Source organism: Panthera leo, chromosome A1 (genome assembly GCF_018350215.1).
Source record: "Panthera leo isolate Ple1 chromosome A1, P.leo_Ple1_pat1.1, whole genome shotgun sequence".
Taxonomy (NCBI): Eukaryota; Metazoa; Chordata; class Mammalia; order Carnivora; family Felidae; genus Panthera; species Panthera leo.
Window position 1 is genome coordinate 79,149,888 of NC_056679.1, and position 25,227 is coordinate 79,175,114.

Here is a 25,227-nt window from a genome sequence, read left to right on the forward strand (position 1 = left end):
AGAAACCACAGGGCCCACAAAGCCCAGAGTGTGTACCATCCGGACCTTTCCTGCAATCCAGGCAGGTTAACACCTCTGTGGATCATAACTGGGTGCTGGAAGGTGTTCACACAGGGGCGTCAAGAGTCCCCTCCCCTCCTGCCTCAAGTGCTTGGCCACTGCCCTGCGGTCCACCGGGCCCCCCGCCTCCAAGGTCAATGCACAGGCCAGGAGCTCATGCTTGGCAGGGAGGCAGTGGAAGGGTCAGATCTGGGGAAGGTTGGTTGCCTTTGGCTGCTTGGTATTAAACAGATATGTGTTGAATAGAAACAGGTGAAACTTGAATCTTTGGAATCCTGTTTCCGACCTCAGAGGGTTGTTCAGAAGCCCCCACAGTAGACACGCCTGGCATCCCCCGGGGTCAGTGTGCTGCTGAGGGCAGCGTGCATGGCCCTCGGCGGGATTCCCAGGGGCCCAGCACGTTCCACCCTGGCTGGCCTGGGTCGCGGCCACAGGCTCCCCGTTAGGCGCTCAGGCTCCGGAGACGTCCCTGACCCGCGGTTCCCCCAGAAGGAGGGCTCTGGTGCCGCCTGCGGCTGCCCCTTCCCTGAACAGCCAGGGAGCCCAAGCACAGGGGCTCTTTTCTGGTTCAGACCTTCTTTCTCCTCGGGGATCCCTTCCTCCAGCCCAAAGTGCATGTTGTGGTGTGAAGAAGGCAAACTGAATCATTTGCAGAAGCGTTAAACGTAATGCGGGGCTGGTGGGAGGGGTGGTGTGGGAGAAAGCTGGGCGGCTGCCCGGCTGCTTCTTGCACGCACTCGACCCTGGGTCCCCACTGGCCCGCTGGGTGCCTGAGTCACAGGGGACAGGAGGCGGCCGGCCACGCCTGGTGGATGTAGGCTTTGTGAGTTAGAAATGGGTGTAGCCCAGTTAGCACAGGACACAACCAATTGCAAAACCAGGAGTCGCGGAAGGTCAATTACCAACACTCAAAAAGAGAGAAACCAGTGTGCTTTTCGAGGGCCCGGAACGGCTTCATGGAGGATACGATGTGAGCCCTGGGCCTCCTTCAACTCCCTGTCCACGTTCCGGGAGCCTCAGCTGGACTGCGGGCGGCCCAGACCCGCCTCCCAGGGCAGCATCTCGGCCACGCACAATGTGCTCTCTGCGTAGCGGCCCATAGCTGGTGGTGTGAGACCAAGTCTCCACCATTTCTTGCCTGTGGGACTTTAGGTCAGTTTTTAATCTCTCTAGGATTAAGGACGCTTTTACATTTGGGGGCCCCTGGGTGGCTCTGTTGGTTGAGCGTCTGCCTTCGGCTCAGGCCGTTTGTCAGTTCGAGCCCCGCATCAAGCTCCGTGCTGACAGCTCAGAGCCTGGAGCCTGTTTCAGATTCTGTGTCTCCCTCTCTCTCTGCCCCTCCTCTGCTCATGCTCTGTCTCACTTGCTCTCTCAAAAATAAACATTAAAAAACATTTTTTTAAACAAAGGATGTTTTTAAATTTTAAATCTTAAATCTTAGATCTTACATCGCTCTAGACTCAAAGATGTTTTCCTGTTCTTTAAATATGGCATGATTACTATCTACTTTATAAATTTGTCTTCAGAATTGGGGTCCTCCTGTGAAGAGGCAGGTGCAGAAGTTGGCACTTGAGAAGCACTTACTAAAAGGAAGCTGTAATATTTCGTGCATTCGATCTGCAAACACCCACGGGACGGCCGCCGAGGGCAGGTGCCGGGGCCAGGCCAGAGGCTGCCAGTGAGCAAACAGGCGCGGCCTCTGACTGGCTTGAGATTGTAGAGAAGCTAATGCGTGAACGCACATCAGTGTGGGCTTTTCTATTTTAGGAGGGGGCTGTGGATAGCGAAGGGGGAGCCCTCGCCAGCATTTAGGGGGCTCAACGCGCTTCCCAGAGAAGGGCTCTCTGTGTCGTGAGGACAAACCTGTCGGAGCCTGGATCAACGTAAGCGAGGGGAATCTGGAATCACACTCCAGGCCCAAGGAGCGACCCGTGCAAAGCTTGGGAGAACACAGCACATGCAGCGGAGGGGCAAAGAGGCCCTTCGGAGAGAGACAGCCCCGGGCAGCCTGGCTCGGGATGGACAGAATCTGGGTCCTTGCTCAAAAACAGTCACCTTGCTTCTCACTTTGATTCCCTCATCTATAAATTGTGTGTCTGTGCACCTCTGTAAGCTCCTTTCATCAGCTAAGCAAAAAGCACTGTGTAAGGTTCCCTGTGCACAAGGCGTTGTGCCTCCAGCCGGGTGGGGAGGAGCGATGAAGCCTGTCCTGTGGGCTCTGCCCTGGGGAATCTTATTTAAAAAAAGTTAGAGAGGAAACAGGCAAAATTGGAATGGCTACATTTACTAGCCTTTTACTATGCATCAGGAGCTCAGGTTAGCATCCTTGGGTTTGCACCTGCCTCTACCCCCACGCCCCCCCTCCCCCACCCCCGGAGACACAAGGGACAGAGCAGTTACTAGCGGCCCTGAGGCCACTGTGCACCTTAAAATTCCTGAAGGAACTGGTTTCGTTGGTGGAAGACTCTGAGTTCCAGAGAATGACCTATCTACTCTTCTGCCAGCAGAGCGATGCGCGTAACCCCCGAGGGAGACCCCAGATCTTAGCCTGCCTCTCCCGTCCACAGGTGGCTGCTTGCTTCCAATGGGCTCCTGGTGAAGGCGCTCTGGGGAAAAGCCTGTCCTGTACCTGGAATCTGACTGCAAACACAGACTTGAACGACCCTCCCTATATCATTGAATATGCCCTGGAGCAGAGCTCTGGGCTCCCAGTGCCACCCACCAATGTGCCGAGGCTGAGGCTGCTCCTGGGATACCTGCCTGCAAACTTATCTGCAAACTTGGCCTGGGGATAACTGTCTTTAAGTTTCTGTTCTTTGTCTGGAAAGCTTGGGAGCAGTGGTTGTCTACTTTGCCTTGGGCCCTTTGGTGGACGGGGAGAGAGTTACCATGCCATCCTGGACGAGCCCAACAGGAGTGCTGGCCAAGAGGGGAAGGGAGCCCCCGGGGAAGAGGTTGGCACATGAGAAAAAGGAGGGCCGGCTCCCCTGTCCAGCCCGGCTCCTCCGTCTTGCTTCTCCGCAAGTCCTGCCACTTGTGTCCCCCGTATCCCTTCTCCGTTCTTCCTCCCCTCATGGTGACTGGGGGAAGCTTCGGGCCAGCTGACCGAGCCCACTAAGGACTTTCCAATCTGCATGTGAGTCACTCAGCGCCAGCTGACGGGATGTGACGGCTGCCACTCTCCAGACCCACCTTTGCAGGGAGTGGACATGTACTCCCAGACTTCGGCAGCCGGAGGAACCGCAGTGAAATGGAGGTGAAAGGTTTGTGGTGGAGACGGTAGAGCTGCCCTCCCCGGTTCTGCACCACCTACTTCTGGGTTGACCCAGAGTCCATCTTGGGCCCCTGCTGTGGGTACGCCTCCTAGCCTCCCAGCCTCCCAGCCTCCCAGTCTACCAGCCTCCCAGCCTCCCAGCCTCCCAGCCTCCAAACCTCCCAGCTTCCCAGCCTCCCAACCTTGCAGCCTCTCAGCCTCGCAGCCTCCAAACCTCCCAGCTTCCCAGTCTCCCAACCTCCCAGCCTTTCAGCTTCCCGGACTCCCAGCCTCCCAGCCTCCAGGCCTCCCAGTGTCTCAGGCTCCCAGCGTCTCAGCCTCCCAGCCTCCCACCATTTTAGCCTGCCAACCTCCAGCCTCCCAGCTTCCCAGCCTCCCAGCCTCCCAGCCTCCCAACCTCCCAGCCTCCCAAACTCCCAGCTTCCCAGCCTCCCATCTTCCCAGCCTCCCAACCTCCCAGCCTCCCAGCTTCCCAGCCTCCCAGCCTCCCAACCTCCCAACCTCCCAGCCTCCCAAACTCCCAGCTTCCCAGCCTCCCATCTTCCCAGCCTCCCAACCTCCCAGCCTCTCAACCTCCCAGACTCCCAGCTTCCCAGCCTCCGAGCCTCTCAGCTTCCCAGCCTCCCAGCCTCCCAACCTCCCAGCCTCTCAGCCTCGCAGTCTACCAGCTTTCCAGCCTCCCAGCCTCCCAGATTCCCAGCCTCCCAGCCTCCCAACCTCCCAGCCTCTCAACCTCCCAGCCTCCCAGCTTCCCAGCCTCCTAGCCTCTCATCTTCCCAGTCTACCAGCCTCCCAGCCTCCTAGCCTCCAAACCTCCCAGCTTCCCAGCCTCCCAACCTCCCAGCCTCTCAACCTCCCAGCCTCCCACCCTCTTAGCCTGCCAACCTCCAGCCTCCCAGCTTTCCAGTCTCCCAGACTCCCAGCTTCCCAGCCTCTCAGCCTCTTGGCCTCCCAGCCTCCAGCCTCCCAGCCTCCCAGCTTCCCAGCCTCTTAACTTGCTAACCTCCAGCCTCCCAACTTTCCAGTCTCCCAGCCTCCCAGCCTCCCAGCCTCCCAGTGTACCAGCCTCCCAGCCTCCAGCCTCCCAGTCTCCCAGCTTCCCAGCCTCCTAGCCTCCCAGCCTCCAACCTCCCAGCTTCCCAGCCTCCCAACCTCCCAGCCTCCCAGCCTCCCAGCTTCCCAGCCTCTTAGCCTGCCAACCTCCAGCCTCCCAGCTTTCCAGTCTCCCAGCCTCCCAGCCTCCCAGTCTACCAGCCTCCCAGCCTCCTAGCCTCCAAACCTCCCAGCTTCCCAGCCTCCCAACCTCCCAGCCTCTCAGCCTCCCAGCCTCCCAGTCTCCCAGCCTCCCAGCCTCTCAGCTTCCCAGACTCTCAGCCTCCCAGCCTCCCAGTCTCCCAGCCTCCCAGTCTCCCAGCCTCCCAGTCTTCCAGCCTCCCAGCCTCCCAGCTTCCCAGCTTCCCAGCCTACCAGCCTCCCAGCTTCCTAGCCTCCAAACCTCCCAGCCTCCCAGCCTCCCAGCCTCTCAGCTTCCCTCCCAGCCTCCCAGCCTCTCAGCCTCCCAGCCTCGCAGCTTCTCAGCTTCAGTCTCCCAGCCTCCCAGTCTACCAACCGCCCAGCCTTCTGGCCTCCCAGCCTCCCAGCCTCTCAGCTTCCCAGTCTCCCAGCCTCCCAGTCTACCGGCCTCCCAGACTCCCAGCCTCTGAGCTTCTCAGCCTCCCAGCCTCCCAGCCTCCCAGCCTCCCAGCCTCCAGCCTCCCAGTCTCCCAGCTTCTCAGCCTCTCAGCCGCCCACCCTCCCAGCCCCCCAGCCTCATCTCTGACCCCAGCCACAGCGGCACTGTCAGTGCAGTGAGGCTGCAGCCTTCTCGCGCTGACGGCGCCCCACTCCCCTCTTGCTCTCTCCCTGGACTCTGCTGAGACTGAAGACACAAGGAAATGTCTTCCTCACACTCATGCCTGTACCCCCTGGATGTTCAAGGGCGTCGGCGTACCTTGTGGCAACTCCCAAGGCATGGAGGGTGAGAACAAGTGGGTACACGCCTCTCCCTTTGAAACCACAGTCCAAGTCGTAGAGTATCAGCTGGGCGAACGCAGCACGATTTGTGTCCTTCCAGAGGAAAGGGGACACAGAGACGGACACTGACAGAAGGAAGGTGATGTGAGCCCCCAGGGACAAACCACAGGACAGTGAGGCAGACGTTGGGGTGACGGCCAGCCACGCCGGAAGCTGAGAGAACGGCACGGAACTGATTGTCGCCTAGAACTTTCGGAGAGAGGGCAGCCCTGCCGATGCCTGACTTTAGACTTCTGGGCTCCAGAGCTCAGAGAATAAATGTCTGTTGCTCCGAACCATCAGTTTATGACGCTGCGCTGTGGAAGCCCTGGGAAATGCATACAGTTGGCCTGAAATATGTTGTAACGCCAGAAAATTAGGAGGCAGTGAAGGCTGATTTCAGAAGAACTGACGAAGCCAGCTTGACAGATCTCCCACCGTCCAGAAGGGTGCAATTTGGGTTTCAATGGGTAGAAATGGCAAAGATTGACATGTATCACACGGCCTTACCTCTTTGTGATTATAATGGTATTTTTAAAAACCGAATTGGTCACTTTTTGAAGAGACCGATTAACACACCCATCATGTTGAAACCTCGGTAAATAAAAGGAAAGAATCAAGCATGTCTTGTGTTTATCCTAATCAACTGTATATACCTAACTAAAAATCAGATGAAGGGAAAGGGCTTCTCAGAGGTTTATTCCAGCCGATAAATGAAAACAAAATGATAGAGGAAGATAACTATTTTCCAGGCCCCAAAGGCTCTATGGACCGAGGCACTGAGCGCTAATGGCCGTTTTTGTTGAAAAGGAGCGAAAACCAGACAGAAAGTGCCTCCTGATGATAGAGGACAATACCACCTGGGGTCTTTCCAAAGGAATCAGACCCAAATCTGATCAAACCTCCCAATCCAGCCTCACGCAGAAGACACAGGTAACTGCCATGTGCAGTCAACAGTCAGGAAGACCTAGTCTGTGGGAAAATCTACAGGACAGATGGCCCACATTCTTCAACAGGTGCACCGTAAGAAGAAGAATGAGACGGGTGAGGGGAGCACGTAGGTTTTAGGACATATCAAGTTCAGTACAATAATAAAAAGTGCAAGGAAGTAATTAGTATAAAAGTCAGGATTGGGGCGCCGGGGTGGCTCAGTCCACGGAGCATCTGGCTCTTGATTTTGGCTCAGGTCATGGGATTTCTCACGGTCATGGGATGGAGCCCCACATCGTGTTCTGCACTGGGCCTGGAGCCCACTTGGGATTCTGTCTCTCCCTGTCTCTCTCTCTGCCCCTCCCATGCTCACGCACACACTCTCTCTCTCTCTCTCTCTCAAAGTCAAGATATTGGTGACTTTGGAGTGGGCCAGAGTGTATGATTGGGATAAGGACATACCCAGGACTTCTGCAGAGGCTGACACAGCTATGGGCATCGACCTGGCTGCTGTGACAAACGGGCTGGCTTTACAATTCACAGAGCTCTACGTTTATGCGGTGTGCTGGCACCCGTTTTGTGGGCTTGTCCCGAAGGATGCTCTGCTTTTCTTGTTATTTTCAAGTTGGTGGAAACTCACCGTGCTGTCTTGGAGAGTCCTATTGTCTTTTGGACCATATGATAGAGTTTACCTTTCTGTGTCCATAGAGACAGATGCACACTTTTCTCTGTGGGTGGGAAAACGGTCTCCCCAGTTGGTAGTACTGAAAATGGGTCATGAATTTTCACGTGGAAAGTTACTGGCCTGAGTACATCAGGATGATGGCGGTGCATGGGTTCCTGTGCTCACTTGCTTGTGTACGCACTCTTCAAGCACTTGTTGCCAGGGAATGGGAAAGAGAATATTCAGGGCCTCTGTGTAAGCGGAGGGGAATTCCTAGGGATTGCCGAATGAATAGGAAGGAATTGAAACACAGCGGTAATAAGCCTGGCATTTACAGGAATGTACCAGGGCAGGCGCAAGTTTCTCTAAACAGCAGATTCCAAGGTCTTGGAAATGAATGAGAAACAGGAGGTGTGCACGTCACGACTCCTTTGCTTGCAGCTGACCCAACTTGAGCTGAAGTCACTGGAATGGAATATGAAACGGAACTTCCCCAGGGCCTTGGAGATTCAGGGCGGCGGGGCAGGGTTGCCTTCATTGCTAATGGGAAAAACCACAGGACTTGCCAAAAGTCCTTTCTGAGATCCTTTGCCCGTTGCCCACCGCCAGCCGCTGTAAAAGAAGACAGGACATTCGAGGACTGGCTAGGGAGCTTGCTTTCCTGGAAGAGAGTGGTTGGTCTGGTTTGGGTTTTACCGCCTTTGTTCCCCCAAGTCCAGTGAGGAGTCTTTAAGCAACAAGATGAACTTTCAGGAAGGGGAGACTTTCTGTGAAATCTCACAGGTGGGCGTGGCATTAAGAGGTGCTTGCCAGGATCTTCTGGGGGGCTGAGAACCATCGCCTTGAACTGGTGGGCATATTCGAACAAAGAGGTCAACTCTTACCTCAACAAGCAGGAAGGCAGAATGCTTAGAGCAGCCCATGATGGCGGGAGCAGATGTGGGGGACACTTGCTTTTCCCAGATTTGGTGGTGGCTGGGGGAGTGAGCCGAGTTTCCTCCTTGTCCAGATGGATATACCAGGGTCAGTCACTGAGCTGGAGCCCGACTAAAAGACTTCTCCCAGGAGGACCGCAAGGGAAAAGCAGTGCCAGGAGACGGTCTTCAGCGGAGAGTGGGTTCTCCTAAATCCAGAATACAGAGAGACACCCGCAGACAGAAAGAGTAAGCAACCAGATTATGAACTGTGTCCAAGTAGGACTTCCCCCTTCTCTTCCGAAGCAGCCAGAGTAGCAAGGGTCAAGACAGACAGAACCCCAGGAGTGGAGGGACAAATGCCGAGCCCAAGATTTCAGGGGTCCCTGCTCTGGGAAGCTGAAGTGTCTGAACAGGAAGGCGCAGTAGGGTTTGGTTTTAGACGGAGGGTAAGACTTGATGTCTGCGAATGGGAGCCTTCCAATCACCAAGAGTGACAGAAGAGGCATGGGACCTGGTTAAGGTATCTTTAGGAGGCAGAGATAGAAAAAGATGTAGAAGGTGTTCAAGATCAGCAGTACCCCTGACCACACTGGCTTAATGAGCAGCAGGATTGCCTGGCCTCCGGCTCTAAGCCCAGCGCTAGAACGGACTGAGCACACGTTTGGAATCTGGAGCTTGCATGGCATGGTACAATCTGCTCTCTCTTCTTGCCTCCCTCCCCACCCCTCTCATTTTTTCTGGTTGGCTCTATTGTCTTCTGCTGCAAAGAGGCTCTCCCAGTGTAGGAAGGAGAGGTCCCGGCAGCCTCCTGCCTTTAAGGCTGGTGATTCTAAGGGGGAGGAGCCTCTCTCTTCCCACGTGTGCGCCATTTGTCATGCAAGGACTCTCCCTGGCCCTGCCTGGTGTTGTCTCTGCCCCTTGAACCCGTCCTTGCAGAGGGCAAGTGAGACACCAGGACGGCCAGCCTCAGTCAGTTGCCCGGGGCCTGTGGCCCCAGAGTTAACCATCCAGTAGAAAGAGACATGTGGGGGCCAACGAAATAACAGTTGTCCCCTGTTTGGAGAGCTGGTGGGTGACAGCACAGTTGGGCCTAAGCAGAGTGCCGCGGGAGCAGTCTGAGGTCATAGGACACAAGAGGCTCCAGATTCAATGTGACCGCCATCGTCACTGGAGCAGAAATGAGCTCCCACCTCTCCAGTTTGGGAACCATGGAGCCTGGAGCTGACAGATGCCGACGGGGGCAACTAGAAGAACGGAGTTTACGTTAACATTCTCAAAATAGGTAAACTGCCCAGGAGAACAGTGAACTGAAGGTCGACCATACAGGTGCTCAGCCAGGCTGGAAATTCCAGCCCACTCCAAAGTCGCTTACTGACACAGAACCGCACACTCTCTATGGCCAATAGTGCAGATTTCCCCACATATGACGAATATTTTTCTTCCGTGTGCGGCAGCCCAGGGAACGCAAGGGAACGCATGGTCCCTAAATTATCACCAGGCAGCTGGCATACATTTTAATGCAAATGACTACATGAGATACAGCCCTTTTGCCCACACCCATCCTGCTTCCAGAAACCACCTCGCAGCTCCGTGTTTGCGGACATTACCGGAAGACGCAATCATGATGGTTGTCTTTCCCCTTCTGTGTAAAGGTGTAATTTAGTGGGAAAAGCAAATAGGTCAAACTAGAACATAGATACAACAATATGGTTCCTTTTCATTCTAATATTATTTGGTTATTAAAATGTGTTCTGGGAAGCAAACCGTCCCAACACCCGATCACAGACGCCTTAAAGGAGCTGCATTTCAAATGGGGATGTATGTGTCTCCATCATGTGTGTGACAGATGCTGAGGTCCAGCGAGTTAGAGATGTGGCACGACACCAGCCAACAAGCAAGGCCGTGAATTCTACTTTTGCTTCTGCGATCTAACAGCCGTGTGGTTACGGGCAGCGTGCTCACGCTAAGTATTTCCTCATATAAACACACGCACAGATGCTGGCGAAGGCTTTTTCCTGGTCTGGAAAATTACATTCCCCTAAAGTGTTCAAACCCAGAGCTCTACTTTTGTGAGAAATGTAGCTTTGGGGCTGTTATTATTTCCATTTCAGAGTTATTGGGCAAAAATTATAGGTGGGGTACTCTGCCAGGAATTGGAAAATGAAAAGCAACTTAGTGGGGCTCAGCGTTCACTGCTGCTCCCAGGTCCTCATCATCGTTCAAGCCATGGCTTCTGCACCCAACTGGAAAACTGCAGTCAACATAAGACAAGCATGGCCTCGCACCTACTGCCCACCGCCTTGCGCCCTGTCCCTCACTCACTTGTGCATACGTGCAATTCCCGTAACACACCCACTTGTGCATACGTGCAATTCCCCACCCTGGGGCAGCTCCACCCAATAGCTAAGGGCGGCCAGAGAACACATAGACCACACCGCCGGGTCTCTCACCAACTTCCCCAGCACGGACGGCACGGGAGTCCTGGTGGCTGCACCGCTAGCTGTCCAGTGTCCCTGTGATCCAGGGCCCCTCCGCCCACCCCCAACACCCCTCCACCACCCTCATTCTTGGATCATGTGTGAGTTTCCCCAGGCCTGCGGTGCCAACACACTGCCATCGGGGGGACTTAGAACAAAAGACGTGTGTTCTCTCACGGTCTAGAGGTCAGAAGTCTGCATCAGGATGGGGAGAGGGCCATGGCTCCCTCTGAAGGCTCCAGAGGAGGATCCTTCCTGCCACCATCCTTGGTGTGAAGATCCGGTGCCCCAACCCCTGCCTGTCTTCACGTGAGGTTCTCCCTGCGTGTCTCTTCCTGGAAGGCGACTGGTCACACTGGACTGGGGTCCGCCCTAATGACTTCACCTTAACCTGATCACATCTGCCAAGATCCTATTTCCAAATAAGGTCCTATTCATAGGTACTGGGGGGTGGAACTTCCTCGTATCTTTTTGAGGGACACAATTCAATCCCCTACAAGCAAGATGGTGCCTTTTTGTTCCTCCTGCATAGACTATTTTCAGATCTCCACTTGGCTCTCTCTTTCATTCTGGGGAGAAAATCCAAGGGCTACGCAGTAGCCCACAAGGACCTCTTCCCCCATGTCTTCTAACTCTTCCCCTCTCTACTCCTGCTACATCCACAGACTTGGTGTCTTGGCACCCCGGGGGGCCATGACTGTGCCTTGCTGACCCTACCCTGACATCCTCCTGTCTCCTTGAAAGCTTTGATAGAATTCCACCTTCGCTGATTCTCTTTACCATCTTCTGCTCTGTCTTTCATAACACAGGTCACCTTGTACCTTGTAATACATGTTTATTGATGATCTCTACTGTTGGCAGTGCATTCCCACGGGGAAGAGAGACTCCACACCTTTTGTGCTCACCAACTCGCTGATTGTCTGGAGTCTAGTGGCCTTCAGTAGCCATGTAACTTACCAATGTACGTGGCAACTCATTCCAACATTTCTTGGAATTGATCAAAAACTTTGGAGGACCTACCCCCTTGGAAAAAAATTATTGGTTTCTATTTTTGTTCAAAATGATGTAATGAGCCACAAGGTAAGTATAGCACTTCAAAAATATGTATGTGTGTGTGTGTGTGCATGTGTGTATAACATATATGTAAAATGTTGAGAATGTATTATTTTGGTCAAAAGTAAAAGAGTTGATGGATTTCATTAATAAAATTTGCAAGTGAAATATGGAGTTATTCAAAAATTTTAAAGGTACATTTTACTCTTTTTTTTTTTTTTGTCCCTAGAAACAACACACGGGGTTGAGGGGCTTTGTTGCTGTGTTTTCAGTGAAGTCACAAATATTCATGCATCTCAAGACGTTTTCCTCAAGCATTTATCTATTTTTCAATCTGAGTACCATTGAGACAATATTCCCGCTCATTAAAACATAGTTAGGAAAATTTCTGTAACACGTTAAATTACATGAAGTGGCAGTAAATATTTGTTGGTCAGATTTCAAATAGGAAATAGAACTTGGGGAATGGGGAGCTCTCGGCATCGAAGATTCTATCACATGAAAGTATTCCAGAGTGCGTGGATTCCCGTAGGGAAAATGTGTCTCTGTGGGCCATTTGAAGTAAATATTCAATTTAATAAATAAAGGATGTGGTTGCAAAAATAATTAGGAATGACAATTTCTTTTAAATAACATTCCATATGCAAATAACTTCCATAAGTAGATTTATATAAGTACCTTAAAATATTCCAAGTTGGAACGATTTAATATTATTCATGTGAGGATGATGTGTGCGCGGAAGGACTTTTCAGTCTAGAAAACCATTCTATGTGTAGGTATTAGAAAGGCATTGACTGATCAGACAAAGGGTCAACCTTGAATAACAATGAGATCAAACACGTGCCTTTGGTTTACTTGTATTTGTGGTTGTTGCCCCCTCCCCCCACCAACACAACACTTAACCCGGTAGTTAAAACAGTCCTGTTGAGTCATAGGTGGGATCGATCAAGTACAAACCTGCTTCAAGGGAACAGAGCTCCAGTTATGACACAAACATTATCAGAGGGAGGGTGTTTCTCTTGGTATAAGTTTAAGAGCAGTGTCTTCCCTCTGTCCAATGCTTACAGCAGAAAATAAGCCTCTGTCCTAAAGAGGCATTTAAAATCATATCAGACGTGCTCAATTACATCACCGTGAGTATCCTCGCGTGGTTGTGGGAGGACAGCATGCCCATAACTTAGAATCCACAGGAAATGTCTTGTTGAGTGTTAGGCAAGCGGGAAGACTTGGCTCTTGTTTTCCTTGGAAAGCTCCTTAAATTTGAGCACTCGCACCACTTGATAAATAATAGAGGAGCATCCGTGATAAGTTTCAAGACATCTTTGCTTATTCACCTGAAGCCAGTTTCTCCAAAAAATTTTCATCCAAAGTGTTCTGCGCAAGACACACAATCAGGTAGAAACACGTTACGAGCCAATGACAGGCTCCCCTATGCACTTAATAAACTGCTGACGTCTTATGTCGTGTTTATATCCAGAATCTGTCGTTGCACCAAATCAAGTAAATGCTTTGGAATGAATAAAACAGGCATGGTCTTGTCATCTGACGTGGTGATTGGAAGAGGGATTACAGTCAAGCATACTAATGGAATGATGGAACTTGGAATTGTCGTCTGAGGCCACACCAACATGTGGGCTGGGCGTGTGGGGGTCCGGGAGTCTGGGGCAATCTGCAAGGGCTCAGTGTGTCCACATTTTCCTAGCTCTGTGACTTTGGGTAAGTTAATTAATCTCTCAAGGCCTCAGTCCCTTCATCTGTAAAATAAGTGTGTTAATAGTGTACCTTTATAACATCAAGCATGTAAGTAACACAATGCTTACCCCTTATGTTCTCAGTAAGCCAAAGCTCTTATGGTTTTATAGACTGAATAAATTCCATTTCTCGTATATGTCTGATGGTAATCTCAGAATTTTCAGATGGTATTGTGATTACTGCATTACACGTAAACTTACCACAAGTCCCAATGACATGTACGCATCAGCCAAGGACATACGGCATTCCTCAGAGGGAAGGTCAGTGTCCAGCCTGCAGAATCCCCACTTTGCTGTATCTCACTGGGCCTCTCAGAGCAGAGGACTGGGGAATCATTTCAGTGTCCTTACCATAGAGAGCCCACTGGTGATCAGGGTCATGGTCGTTCTCAGATCCAAACTTCGAACAACGGCATCGATCCTACTTTTTACAATAAGCACATCATAGGGTTAATGTGAGAGTAATTTTCAAGTCTGAAAATTAACTGTTAAGTTGATATTTTAATAACTGGGTCCATACAAATCAAATGAGATTCGTCAGAATAGCAACGCAATTTAACAAATTAGTTTTGTTTGCATACAAGATGGTAGTTTTATCCTGGTTTAAACACCTACGATGTTTACGTTTATCTGTATTACTAAATATTTTCAAAACATTCCCCGCCGTGACTTCATTAATTGGAGCCTGAGCTTCTGAGGCAGGAGACAAGGTATCATCATGGCCTGAGTCAAATAAAATTTAAGCAAACTTGTTGACAAACATTTTCATTATTGCCAGAACTCGATTGCTGTAATAGTACTAAGAAGCCCATAAATCACTTAAGACTGTGCGTTCTGCACTTTCCCCAAGAAACCTCCATGGAAAACACTGTAAATGGTGTATAGCTTCTGATGGATCACATCACTCCCTTTCCTAATGTGAGGTTGAGCTTCTCATTATTAAGCGGTCCTCCGCCAATACAGCTGTTGGCCTAGCGGTCAATTAAATTTCAAATGGACTTCAAAGGCCAGGATTAGTTATTTCCCTTTACTCTCAATTCTCCAGTAATAATTTACTCAAATCCCCAAGACATTTTTATTTTTTAAAAATGTTTATTTGTTTTGAGAGGGAGAGAGACAGAGCATGAGCAGGGGAGGGGCAGAGAGAGAGGCAGAGAGGGAATCCCAAGCAGGCTCCATGCTGTCAGCACAGAGCCCAACTCAGGGCTTAAACCCACAAACTAAGAGATCATGACTTGAGCCGAGATCAAGAGTTGGACACCCAACCAACTGAGCCACCCAGGTGCCCCCCACACCCTGCAAGAAAATTTCAAATGTACTTCATTTCCAATGGGGGTTTAAGAATTTTAAAAACACTGTTTTCCAAAACAGTTTTAATGCTGAGCCTTTCTAAACATTTTTTAATGTTTATTTATTTTTGAGAGAGAGACAGAGTGCAAGCAGGGGAGGGGCAGAGAGAGAGGGGGACACAGAATCCGAAGCAGGCTCCAGGCTCCGAGCTGTCTGCACAAAGCCCAACACGGGGCTCGAACTCACAAACCGCGAGACAGCAACCTGAGCAAAGTCGGATGCTTACCCGACTGAGCCCCCCAGGCACCAATGCTGAGCCTTTCTAAATAGCAGATCTGACAACGATGAGAAGGACCACAGGGTTAGAAGTAACAGTGGCTGTGACCACTTGTCAGACCTGCCGTGTCTTCCTTGCAGTGTGGACAAGGCTCTCGCCCCGCTTTGAGGTTGCACACTCCCGGCCCACGCGTCTCAGAGGGGAGAGCTCTGTGTGCACACTGCTGCATGGGCACAAATGTTCTAATCAATGTGACCACTGTCAGCAAATACTTTACGGAGGAGTAGTGTTTAGGAAAACACTTGAAAATTTCTGGTTGGGTTTTCCCACCGTCATGTGATTTTGCTTATTTTGAACAGGACTTTAGTGCTGGTGGAAAAAAGTACCTGGATTTCCTACACCTCCAATCAAACGGATGAGGAAGGAGGGGAACCAACTCCCGCCTGTAACCCCACCGTGAACCCAAGGAGCGTCCCCTGATTAGCTGTGTTATCGTGACAGGGCCTCGTGCACCACACTGCAAAGTACCTAGAAAGCCATGTTGTTTTAAAAGCCGGAATACTGTAAGCTTCTGCTCCAAGGTAATCTCTGATAAAAAAACAAGAAATCCATCTCAAGAGGTCTGTCACATACGTACTTGAACATGGGTACCGCATGCAAAATGGCAAAAGACGTTGTGAAGTCCTGGGTGTCCCGGCCATATGGTTGACGTGCAGGGACAGAGTGCCTCTGGCCACCCCGGGCTTCTCCAGGCTCCACCATGACCCAGGCTGCTCCCCCCAGAGCTGGCGACTGCTGCCAGCCCACCTGGGCTGTGGAGGTGGGGGTCCCTGAGAAAGGTGGAGACAAGAGGCAAATCCCAACTAGAAGACTCCTGGGCTCTTTTTAAAAAAAAAAAAAAATTTTTTTTGGACGTAATTATAGAGAATCAAGGCATCGCATTGCAAAAATCATACAAAGAAGTCTCCCTACCTGCAGAGAAGCTGGTGGGCGATGCATCGGCTTGAACACGGGACCTTCAATACGGGAGGCTTCCCAGGGATGCCCACGAGAGGCAGCCGTGGTGCTGGTGGGGAGGAGATTGGGAAAGGGAGCTTTCAGTTGGTTGGGGGTTTCCAGCCCCTGGAAAAAAAAAAAACCACAAGCAAATCCATTTGTATTTTTATCAACACGTGTACAAAACTACATATTACCCAGCATCAGTAAGTGAGGTTTTCCCCACGTGAGAATAAGTTGTCTGAGTAAGTAAAAATGCATCCTTCAGCCTCTGGTGTATTACTCTGGCCACTTACTGGAAAGTTTTCTAAATAGAAACGCAGAGCTCCCGGCCTCTTATACACTATATGCCCCATGGGTAACTGAACATGTTTTTCCTCACACAATGTGTCCCCTTAAGAACATCACCCCCAAGAGTTTGTAAAAGGAACTGGGTTGTAGGAGCACTTTTGCTTCCAACGAGCTGGACCACAAAACAGTGCTTTAGCAATCTCCTTGCTGTTTGAGGGTGCGACGCTGACTGAGAGGCATCTAGAACCATCTTGACGGAGCCCCCCTGGGCTCCCTACCCTTCTCACTAGAGCAGGACTTCCTGTAACTTCACTGTTTATTTTGTAGCATTAGAGACCTGTCTAGGACTTTGAGGGCAAGCCCTGCTGATAAGAAATATTTTGAAAACGAGGGCACCTGGGTGGCTCAGCCGGTTAAGCATCCGACTTCAGTTCAGGTCTTGAGTTCGTGGGTTCGAGCCCTGCGTCTGGCTCTGTGCCGACAGTTCAGAGTCTGCTTGGGATTCTGTCTCTCTCTGTCTCTCTCTCTCTCCCTCTGTCTCTCTCTTGCTCTCAAAAATAAATAAATAAACAGTTTTGGGAAAAGAAAGAAATATTTTGAAATATTGTCCAACACACAGGACAATTTTACGAGCATGTGACTCTCTTTGCCGCAGGGCAGGGTTCCCAACCAGAACATTGAGATTCCCCAGGCTTTTAAAGATGGCCCAGTAGACACTCCAGCTCACCACCCTTCGCTTCCTCCATGGGTTCTCCGCTTCTGGTGGCAACACTCTGGCCTCTTCTTCCCCGCTTGCCGATCTCACTGGATCCACACACCCTGGGGTGGAAGGCAAAACTCCCATCACAAGGAAGTGAAGGCCTATTGACGAACGGGGAGCTGCGGTTCAAATCAATGGCATCAAACTACGAAGAGCTTGAATGAACAGTCAGGAAGCATCCAAGAGTTGGGTTTTGAAAACCCCCCCACATCAGGGGCGGCAGAGTGAGGAACAGCCATTGTTGCTCAGGGTAAGGAAACTTCACCGGCTTTCTGTCAAATTCATTAACAAACGAGCGGTTGACGGAACCCTCTTTTGACCCACCATCTCATTCCGCAGGACGGGGCCTGTGTCTCCCAACTCCCCAGCACTGTTCACACCAACACCTGGGTCTTTCTTTCTTTTCTCAAACAGAATGGAACAGCTTGGGCCCCTCTTGCGGCTCAGTTTCCTTGTTTGCTGATGCGGTGGAAATGAGCCATATGCCTAATCATTTCAAGAAGTTTTTTTTTTAACTAGGCTTTTGGGGTCAATTTACTCCAAAATCCACACTTTTTTCCCCATTGTCATCAAAAGCTCATCATACTCCTGAGGACAAAATACTAAAGCACAGTTTAATCCAAATTGTTCTGGATGTTATATTTTTAACAGAATCCGAGGCATACATAATATTAAAAATTATATCTCTGATGTTATAATGAGATTTATAAATCAGGCACACTCCCTGGATAATGGATCATATGGTTGCATGTCTTACAAGAGCTCTTCTGTGATAGTTTGGATTCCACATAACACTCTCGCCCAAGGAATAAATCAACGGGAAAATACTACGGCCAGGAAAATCAGTTAGTGGAACCATTCTAAGAAAGTACCCACCTGATCGCTTTATTTTTACCAGGTGAGCCTTTGATCCTGACCTGAACGTTCACTAAAAGTGAAATTATGGCACAGCCAGTCAGAAAAACACATTGTCCATCTGTCCTTTTGCTAATCTTCAATAAGAAATAGGTTCAGGGGATGGGGTGCCCAGGAGGCTCACTCAGTTAAGTGTTGGACTTCGGCTCGGGTCATGATCTCATGGTCTGCGAGTTTGAGCCCCGTGTCGGGCTCTGTGCTGACAGCTCAGAGCCTGGAGCCTGTTTCAGATTCTGTGTCTCCCTCTCTCTCTGCCCCTTCCCTGCTCACACTCTAGCCCTCTCTCTCAAGTATAAATAAATAAATAAATAAATAGGAAATGGGTTTGGGGAGACGTCTTCGGATGCTCTAAAATGATTAACTTTTTAGACTCATAAGTTGTTGTTTTATGGCTTTCCATGACCATTCCACCCTTGTAAAAGCAGAATTTTGCAAACTAACCTCCTTTCATTAACATTGCAAGACTTGAGACCTTTTACCAAAATTCCTTCCGTCCACCTTCCGAGCCCGTCTGTGGATGATGGGACTCACAATCTAATCCAGTCTGACACTGTTAAAGGAATTTCCAATTATATCCATCCTCTTCCTCCCTCAAATTATAAAGAGTATCTTTGGTGTCATGTGTGTTATTTCAGATTTATAAGTGACAAAATCGTTCTAGAAGCTTCCTGACAGCCATCAAAGATTAGCCATCCAATCAGGGAAGAGCCTCGACCCAGTGGTGGGAAAGAGAGATTAAACTGTAATTGGGCAGGGCTGGCCGTGGGACTCAGCACGCCCTCTGCCGCGTCGTTGGTGACCACTGCTCTCTCAGCCCTACCCTGTGGCCTGTTGAGCCCAGGAGCCCATGCAGCTTCTTGGGCTTTGGGCCTCCTCACAGCCACAGGCCTGCCTTAACCACAGCAGCAGCCTTTTGGGCTGATAGCCTCAGCCGGTCCATTAAGCTCTTCCAGCCTGTACGTGTCCCTGGCCCAGACCAAGGAAGACACAACACCTTGGACCTGTAGCAGGTGGAGAGAGGTTTCTATTAAACCTGGTTTCCTGCAAACCCCAGACCAAGGACAGATGCAACCGAGGAAAGAAAATGAGTTACTTCTTGAGGTGAGAATGAGCAATCGGCAAGAGCCATCAAATGACCCACGCGAGAGAGTGAGAGAGCGAGAAAACGAGAGAGCCGTGTTACCGGCAAAGCCCAGCTCCATGCCTCACGTCTCGGCCACCTCCTGAGCAGCGCGGTCTTCTGCGTCCTGCTCCTCCCCCCTGCACCCCTGCGTTCTGGCCTCAGGGCTTCTGCTCTCACCCTGCTTCCCAGGACAGGGACACTCATGCCGCGTCCCCTTTGGTCCTCACCAACGCTGGCATTTGTTGGACGCTCGCCCCCTGGCAGGCAGCCTACCTTGACCAATGATGTCCACACTCCCACCTCACAAAGATGCAGAGTCAGTGATCCAGCCTCGCGGAAGCGGAAAGGGAGGCTCTGGCGTCTGCAACATCTGTGGTCACAGAACCCAAATAAGGGGCAGAACCAGTGAAAACCGGGGTCCGTCTGAGCCCAGAGCTGGATTCCAAACAATCCCCCAGATGGCCTCTCCCCACGACCTCTGGGGTCACCACGGAGCCTCCCCCGCTCCCAGGCCAACCCTCTGGCCATCGAAGGCTCCAGCAGACCAGGTACTTTCTGGAGACCCCGGATCACAATGCGGTCTACAAACTCTGCCTCACCGTCTTCACCCGGAAAGGCCAAATCCACTCTATTTCTCAACAATACTCAGCAATTGGTTAAAATAGTTTGTATGCCTTTAAAAACACAGTTTCAAAAAGAATTATGAACCGAACTTCCCATTTCTGTTGTTGGATCCACAAAAAACAAAACCTCTTTTGACATCTTTGCACCCAAGCCTTCTTTTCACACACTAGTAGTGACAACAAGCAGAGAAACTCGAGTCCACAGAAATGCAGACCTTGAACAACAAAAGCCTAAAAGGGCACTTACTGAGCAAATTTCCCTGAAGCGTCACCTTTGTCACCTTGCTGGGGTGGCCCCAGTGTCACAGACCCAGACCGGCAGCTGGTGGAATCACTTGTTATTTGGTGGTTGTGGGATCGACACGTTCCTTTCGGTCATAGCTTCGTGTCAGCGTGGAGATGTGCGTGATTCCATTTGCCTTTGGGAAGCCGTGTGTCAAAGACTTCGAGGAAATTAGGATTTCCAAATGAAAAGTTCATATGTGTCTTACAGGTTGGACACAGCCGGTGAAAGTTACAAGGGGAGAGAAGGGGTGGTAAACGTGCCTGATGAACTGTAGACCCATAGACTTCCTTCCCAGCACCGTAGGGAACACTCCATTTCACCAATGCTTTTATCTTGTGTGGCAGAGGAGGGCACAGGTCTCCAGAATGCAGTTTGTCCTTTTTTGTTTGTATCTGAGAGAGAGAGAGAGAGAGAGAGCAGGGAAAAGGAGCAGAAGGAAAGAGAGAGAGAATCTTAAGCAGGCTACGCACTCAGTGTGGAACCCAATGTGGGGCTCAATTCTATGACCCTGGGATCATGACCTGAGCCAAAATCAAGGGTCGGAGTTTGAACCGACTGAACCACCCAGGTGCCCCTGGAACGCAGTTCTAACTGTGACCTTTCTAGAACCCTTCATGTTTCTAAACACCTAACTTTGATGCGCTTTGCTCTTAGGACTGTGTGAAGTTAATGCCAGAAAGAATGTGGCACTTCATTAAAAACTGTACTAAGCTGTCGCTCTAGTATGAGTAAAATCGGGAAAGAATCATAAAATGCAAGGGCCCAAGAGGACCTCAAAATCCACTTAACTCACTCACCTCATTTTACAGACAGAAACTGAAGCTCAGAGACGCTGTTGTGTTCCAGGGGTTCGCCTCATCTCGTTGGGGCACGAGATCTGGGGAAGCATGGAATTTGGATGGACTCGGAACCCAGGTGTGAAGTATAATCGCCTCCTTCTAGTTCTAAGGGTGTCACCCCCCACCCCGCCACCGGCAGAGTGAAGAGATTATTTCACAGACGTTAAACAGAATGGCTGTGGGTAAAATGCCCGGTTTATAGAAGGAGATACATGGAAACGTTATTTTCTCCTTTTCTAAAGGCATCTTGAGCTGACAGGTGTGATTGATGGTCTACCTGGCTTCAACCTCCAATCACCCTATTGTACCAACCAGCTGTGTCACCCTCCCCTGGACGACCCTGGCACCGTTGCATGTGGTGAGCTCAGAACCCAGTGAGTGAGGTAGCAGGTGACCACCAGGAGGGGGCTGACAGGCCAGGACTGGCCCAGCCACTGCTCCTGGAAGGCTGATCCCCTAGATTCAACTGGATGGGTGAGTTCCTGGCCCACAGTTGAACCCGTGAATGGGCTCTCCTGCTCATCAGTGACCTGTCTAGTCACAGAATTTTGCTTGTCACCTTGCTGGGTTGGAAGCTATCACGAACTCATTTCTCACGCTCTTGCCTCCTGAGCCAAAACCTCAGACCACTTCTCGAGCTCTTGTCTTTCCCAAATCCAAGTTCACAAGCCTTCCGACCCCGGTGACACCCGCGATGTCCCACACCCCTGGAAACCAGCAGGAATCTTCTCGTCTCTCTGCGAATCAGGGACCCCACACTTTGGGTAGTCAAGGAAAAGGAGAGCTTATACTTTCTAAAATGCCAAAGGTTTCTTAAAAGTTATCTCTGCCTCGGGGCGCCTGGGTGGCTTAGTCGGTTGAACGTCCGACTTCGGCTCAGGTCATGATCTCACGGTTGTGAGTTCAAGCCCTATGTCGGGCTCTGTGCCGACAGGTAAGAGCCTGGAGCCTGCTTCGGATTCTGTGTCTCCCTCTCTCTCTGCCCCTCCCCCGCTCATGCTCTGTCTCTCTCTCTCTGTCAAAAATAAATAAACATTAAAAACAATTTTTTTTAAAGTTCCCTCTGCCTCAACACAAAGAATTTTCTGTTCATCAAAAACAAAAACAAAAAAACCTCCCTAATCCAGAGAAACCTAAAGAAGAAAGTTAAAATCATCCATAATCCTACCAACCCAGGATCACTGCTAATTTTTTCACACTTGGGATCATAATGTGGTAGAGAATCTATTTCATGGCCACTGTAAGGCCAGCTTTTTCCTATGTGATTAGGTATTGTTCTACGATATCCTTCCTTAGTGGCTGGAGCCTAACATATCCCTTTTGGGCAGGGAATACACTAAAATAAAAGACATTTTACTGAAATCATGAGAGACCAAAATACAAACTTGTGCGTTTGTCCTGAATAAGTAACTGAACCGTGGATCAGTTAACCTGAGCAAATGGCCTGTGGTATAACATGGAATTCAGGGGGGCCAAACCTCCATTCCCATTTAATTTCAGACAATATCCGCTCCGTAACTCAGACACCATACAGGCTAATACAGAAATTAATCTAAAAAGGCAGCCTCCTTTTGTGATCAAGAGAACCGATGTCAATAGAACAAAGACGCAGGAAGCATCTTAAAAAATATGATTGGGGAAGACAAGAAGCGTATAAGGGGAAACAGGAAGAATGTTTAGGGATGATTAGTCTAAGAGTGGAGCAAATAGAGCCACCCTCGTGCCTGGGAGCTGCTTCCTGTGGTCTGGGAGTTGGAGCCTCACGGGGGCCCCGAGAGCGAGCGTGAGGCCAGGCGCTGGCTGTCAGCACAGATACCCTGATAATGGTCCGCGGGCTCTTGCTTGTGTCAGATGAACCTCGTGAAGAAGGGTATTTATTTGGACACGTAGGTGCAGCAGGCTCGTGCTGGTGCTGGGGACACGGGGACGTGGGACCCGATCTCTGCTCTCCAGGGCTCAGGTGTGGCGGCACAGACAGGTCAGACACCCATGGTGATGTCACCACCCTGTAGGAAGGTTTGGGGCTCACGGAGGGAATAGCACACAGGGTGTCTTAGGGACAGACGTGTTTCCCACAGCCCGCATCCCAGCTGACTCCCAGAAAGGGGAACTGCGCGTCCCGGCAAGCAGAGGCAAGGCCAGTTTGGGGAAAGTCAGACTGCAGCAGACGCCAAGTGACCCCACGTGGTGCGTCTGTCCTTTCCGCTTCAGAGGACAGAAGACAAGTACAGACGCTGAGTCTCGTCTCCGGGATGACCGAGCCGCACCCCTGAGGCTCCGCCAGCCCCTCGCCCCTCTTTCTTCTCAAAAAAGGTGATCGTCACCATTTGGGAAGGGCCTCCTGGAGGCCGAAAAGCAGGAGTGAGCCTGCACGTGAAGGCCACCTCAGCTGCGCACACACCTGTTTGCAAATCTGGTGTCCGTGGAGACAACGGCCTCCTGTTTTGTCTCACCTTCTCAGAAAAGTCCCTGATTCCTCTGGGTGGTGACGTTTACACCACAGCCGCTTCACGGCTGTAACTTGAGACGCGCAGCTGGCCTGGGCACTTGGTGGCTCGGGAGTCCCCAGGGGTGTAAGTCAGGCCTGCCCAGCACTGCCCCCCGGCTCCTGCTTCCCACTGGCTGTGCAAACCCTTTCTGAATGTTACTAGAATGAGTCAGGCAAGATCAAGAACCCATGGAATTTATTGCCAAAATATGACATTAGTGATAGCAAGCTTGGTGCACACACATACACAGAGCACGATAGAACTTCCCTTTCTCATAATTACAAAATTAATTGAAAATTTTGGAATCATAGGGGTGCCTGGGTGGTTCAGTCGGTTGAATGTCCGACTTCGGCTCAGGTCACGATCTCACGGTCCGTGAGTTCAAGCCCCACGTCAGGCTCTGTGCTGACAGCTCGGAGCCTGGAGCCTGCTTCCGATTCTGTGTCTCCCTCACTCTCTGCCTCTCCTCTGTTCATGCTCTATCTGTCTCTCTGAAAAATAAATAAACATTAGAAAAACTAAAAGTTTGGAATCATAAAACTTATAATTTTTACATGACAGGGTTTTTTGTTGTTGTTGTTGGTTTTTCTGTCTTGGAAAAAACCATTTAGAGCTGCCCTCTTTAGACCCTTTTGCTTGAAGAGGTTGTACCGTCCCACCCACCCCGTGATGTGATGACCTGTATTTTTTCTCAGCTTTGCTCCTGCTACAGACACGCGGCACAGCCTTTCCCCGTGTCTTCAGGGCTGTGACGCACTGATCTTCAGTTAAGAAAAGTGGAAGCTAACGAAACAAACAGAAAGCAACAGCTGGAGCCCAAGAGGCAAATCCAGGCAAAATAAGGCTTGATTCAGTGGACACTGCTCCCATAATTGCTGGACGATTGGAACCGACCCCTGGGATTCTGGTCAGCACCACTGAATCTCGTTGCTGATGGGGCAGGGGTGGTGACCTGCCTAGAGTCACTTGTGTGGGAAATGTCCCCTGCCAGGAAAAGTCCCCGGACCTGTGCTCTCTGCTCAAGGGAATCGGGAATAAGGAAGTGTGGACAGCATCTGGAGGATGTCTGGGCTCATGTGCATATGTGGTAGCTTGTGGGCTTGTCCCAATAGAGGATCTGTGCCCTCCACATGATAAATACATCTTCGCTCAAGGCTCATGTGCCCCAGTGAGGTAATGCTTCCACAGCTCCTCTCTGTTCTTGCCGTGCTTCTGAGCAATGTGTCTGTGGCGTAGGGAAAACCCTACCCACCCGTACCCTCTTTCAGCCTCTGTTCCCTAAGCCTTAGGTGTATGGAAGTTTCCAGAGATTCCTTCCAGCTTTGCTACTACGTGAGGAGATGAGTTACAAGTGGGAATGTAATGTGACCACCCCAAAGAGCTTTGAAAAGGTCCCTTGAAGAATATTCCATGGAAGATCTCAGAGGGCGGGGACCAGAGGGCAAAGCAGTGTCCTTGCCTGCTGGAAAGTGTCCCCCGAGGTCCTGCCGGGGTGTCTGGTCCGAGCTGGGGGAGCAGGCGGAACAGGAGAACAGCTACCTGTTGCCGTGAGTGCTGCAGGGGGAGCATCTGAGGGGCTGGGGCTGGGCGCTGCCCGGAGCTTCCGTCTGTGCCGCTTCCAGGGGCTGGCTGGCTCCTCCCGTGCCTCCAGGGCTGGCCCCGCTCCCCCTGCATGCAGGCCCCCTTTCTCTGGGTAGCCCTTCCCGTGCCCCTGGATTCATCCTTTCTACCCAGTTTCCCAGGGGTAGATCTTCCTCCCCGTGTGTCCGTCCTCTGCCTAGCACGGGGCTTGCACTTTGAAGATGGCAGGAAGCACTCGTGCCCTGGGGCCCTGTTGGTGTCAGCCAGCCTGTGCCTACCAGAGCGCAGCCAGGGGTGCTGATCACGCACCTGCCTCCAGGGCCGAGGACACAACAGCACGGACACAGCAGTGTGAAACACCCGTGCTTCACACCCATCCCAGGGCACGTCTTCTCGAAGGAAAACAGAAACAGCCCATGCTCCACTCGCAGCAGATGATGTTGCTTTTCCACCAAAGTCGCCAGAAAGGGGAGCACATTCTCACTAGAAAGCCAAGTGGAGAAGGGGCTTGAAGCTCCCCGAGCGGGTTCGAACTCTGGCCTGGCCTTCGTCTTCCTGGTGAGCACTGTGCCAGGCAAG

General features: G+C 51.1%; 2 long non-coding RNA genes across 5 annotated transcripts; one reads left to right on the forward strand and one right to left on the reverse strand.

Moving 5' to 3' along the window:
- Positions 1–943: 943 nt before the first annotated feature.
- On the forward strand, positions 944–2,155 carry LOC122199598. Its single transcript, XR_006193582.1, has 3 exons — positions 944–1,212; positions 1,587–1,738; positions 1,828–2,155. It is a non-coding gene; the product is annotated as an uncharacterized LOC122199598 (long non-coding RNA).
- Positions 2,156–11,657: 9,502 nt separating this feature from the next.
- LOC122199603 lies at positions 11,658–19,097 on the reverse strand. 4 transcript variants are annotated; one of them, XR_006193588.1, is made up of 5 exons: positions 18,917–19,097; positions 15,718–15,867; positions 15,383–15,575; positions 13,530–13,599; positions 11,658–13,181 (listed from the first exon to the last, which is right to left on the reverse strand). It is a non-coding gene; the product is annotated as an uncharacterized LOC122199603 (long non-coding RNA). The 4 variants fall into 4 exon arrangements; XR_006193586.1 differs by lacking the exon at positions 18,917–19,097 and adding an exon at positions 16,760–16,871 and having other exon boundaries at positions 13,530–13,602; XR_006193587.1 differs by lacking the exon at positions 18,917–19,097 and adding an exon at positions 16,760–16,871 and having other exon boundaries at positions 15,383–15,626.
- Between the last annotated feature and the right edge of the window lie 6,130 nt (positions 19,098–25,227).